A 3,432-nucleotide genomic window follows, 5' to 3' on the forward strand; every position below is an offset into this window, starting at 1 on the left:
AGCAAACGTGTTTATGGCCATTTGAGTGATATTTTCAGTTTTCATTGACTCTAATTGCTAAAAATAATAGTTCTTAAGGCAGATGACTTACAGCTTAGAGCAATGTGGGGCTTCAAAACTATCCACTTGAATAGACATGTCCTGCACTGTATATCTAGGGGAATGTACCATGGGACGATAAATGTATAACGATTCCACTCTAAGTAAAAATCCCAATTGAGTTTCATTATCAAGTCATCAATGAGTTGTGGGACAACTGCAGTTGTAGTTTGTGATTTGTGACCATGGTGAAAAGAAGAACAGTCGGTTTGTGCGCGCATCAGTCAGTCAGCTCCATTGGACTGTAACACTAATGCAATGCAGGAGAATCTGTCAGTAGTTAAAATAAGCTGAGAACATGGTAAAAGTACCACATAGTTTTCACAATCCTATTGCATGCATGTGTACTAAGATTTTATAAACAGTAATACAAAAATGATCACCTCCTTCCTTAATAGGGATGTGTCCCATCCTTGTGCTAGGCAGAGAACTACTTGGTAAGAAAATCAGATTCCAGTGCTTCTTAGGAATAAAAAAATTAAAAGAGATTGCATCATATAGACTGCATGGAAGGTGCTGCAGAAAAAAGCTTTTGCTGTATACAGTCAGTGTTAGATACTGGTGGAAAGTCAGCACTACATTTCAGAAAAGTTTACAAACGGCTCACAATTTTTTTTATTTTAAGTTTAGTTCCACTTTAATTCATCCACAGTACACATTACAACTTTTTATTTTATTGTTAAATAAAGGAAGGACTTTGTTTTGTGGCAGGAATACATGCCATTTCTGCAAATTCCATGAGACAACGAATAGAATGAATGACGCAATGATTGTGCCTTTTATAATCTAAATATTTATTCAATGAATGGGAAGCACATCCCATGCAGATATAATCTTGATGCCGTCCCACAAGATTATGAATACTCAGTAAGCTTTTAAGGCCACTTTGTGACAGATGCATCAAGATAGTCATTATCATTCCAGTAATTGGATAAACCTTTTATTTGGTAAAGCTACTTTTACAAACTTCTTTGTTGTATCTGTATATTTTGTGTAGTGGACTAGGTAAAGGTCTGTAAGCACCCACAGTTTATTACTGGATGAGAGTTGTGACTGGGTTCCCTAGCAGCAGCAGAGACGTTTCCTACCAATTATGCATACTGTGCAGTTGCTCAAGGACTATTTTGGACTCAAACATCCATTTATAGAAGATGTGGGTAAAAAGGCTGTTGGGACCCCTCCCCCTGTCATGCAGACCTAAACATAACCTACTTCTTTATATAGCTGTCCCCAAATATATACAATAAATATTTTTTTTGCCCAACGATTATTTGGGTGGCATAAATCAGTTTCACACAAGGAGCTTTTGGTCACCTTGCCCACCACATAGAGAATAGAGACAGTTTAAAGCGTACCTAAACTCAAAAGTTTCACTTTACATAGAAAGGTAGACAACCCTTTTATTTAAAGTTGATTTTTAGTGTTTTATTTAAGTGCAACACCCTTTCTTCTTTTTTTAAAAAAAGGGTGCAGCACTACCCCCTTAATTCTCAAACGCCTAGGTGATTAAGGATGAATGGGAGCGCAAAGCCTCCCAGGTTACCTACATCACACATTCCAAGAGACTCTTGGCAGTGGGACAGTAAAGGATGGGCAGTCCTACAGAATATGCATACCCCCAAGTATTTATGGGATTTCGCCAGGGTTTGGAACACGGATGTCAAACGCTGGCCCGCAGGTCAAATAAGGCCCGGCACTTCCTTTTTTTGGCCCCCAAAAGAATTCCTAATATGAATCGCAGCTGGCCCGCCGCTACTGCAATTTGTAGTAACGGCGGGCCAGCTGCACCTCATATTAAGCTGCTGTTGTATAGACACAAGTACAATGCCGCTACTACAATTATTATTATTAAATAGAATTTATATAGCGCCAACATTTTACGCAGCGCTGAACATTAAATAAGGGTTGCAAATGACAAACAAATACAGATAGTGACACTGGATGAGAGGACCCTGCCCCGAATAGCTTACAATCTACTACAAATCCCGGCATTACTTGCGTCTCTAGACAAGCGGCCTCCCTTTGCGTGGCCCTGCATTTTATAGATGCAAATGGTGCTGGGAACTGTAGTAGTACCATCACTCGTGTCTATTGATCCTTGACACAGTAACCCTATTTCCACACAATATCCTGATCCAACATTTAGTACTATGGTTACAGCTATGGACAATAGTGGGCACAAATATTCTCTATGCCTAACATGTCCTTTGCTGCTTTCCGTTTATGTCCGGTTGCTTATATGATTATTTCCAACACTTTTCTGTGAACAATTAGGAATCACATGGTGATACTTTTATCTATATTTTAGTGAAGAGGGATTTCCAGCTACTCATAACATTAAGCTCTGCATTTTTTTTTTTTGACACAGGGAGTTGTAATGGAGGTGCTATTTCAGTGAAGAGGGAGTTCCAGCCACTCATTAGATTTAGCCCTGCATTGGCCATGTCTGGAATTTCCAGCACTTCCCTCAGCTACACGTGGGAGGTGCCAGGAGTCTTTTGGTGTTATGGGGGGTTCAAGTTTAGCGCAGGAGGTCAGGATTTTATAAGTATCTTCCGCGGTCAGTCAAGAAGCACAAGCGCCCCCTTCTCTGTTGACATTCATTAGCGAATAGAGAAAGAGGCATAAGAATTTTTCCTTAATAAAATTTAAAAACAATTCTTAGGCCTCTTTCTCTATTATGGGCTTGTTCCAGTAAGAATGTTAAGCAAAATCCATTGTTTCCATATGAAAATGTTTTATATCTGATGAGAAGGAAAAAACAAAAGTTTGGCCTGCGACTTGGTCTAAATTTTTAAATTTTGTCCCTCTGTGTATTTGAATTTGACACCCCTGGTTTAGAACATAATCCCGGCATCCTGGGCATCCGGGATGTCCCACAGCAGAATGGTGGAACACCTGTGCCTATGCCCAGCTATTGCTCTGTGCAGAATCCGTGGGTGAAGTGATCTCCTGTCTGACAGAATTTGCCTACAGAAAAGGATCGAACAAAGACTTTACCACCACTTTCCACCAAGGTTTGTCCCTTTCCCACAAGACCCCCAGCTGGTCAATATTGTTTTCCCACACCATCAATGGACATAATTGTTTCTTTCTACTGGGTACTAATGTTCCCCTCCACCCTGCTGGGAACTATTATTCTTCAAAGTTTCCCACAAGTTAATATTGTTCTTACCCACCCACAGGCATCACAGTTCTACCCTGCTAGGTACCATTGGGTTGGGTTCTCTCCTGTGCCCTGCTGGGCACCATTGTGCTCTCCCATCCTCTGCTGGGCACCATTGTGCTCTCCCATCCTCTGCTGGGCACCATTGTGCTCTCCCATCCTCTGCT

Source organism: Pyxicephalus adspersus, chromosome 5 (genome assembly GCF_032062135.1).
Source record: "Pyxicephalus adspersus chromosome 5, UCB_Pads_2.0, whole genome shotgun sequence".
Taxonomy (NCBI): Eukaryota; Metazoa; Chordata; class Amphibia; order Anura; family Pyxicephalidae; genus Pyxicephalus; species Pyxicephalus adspersus.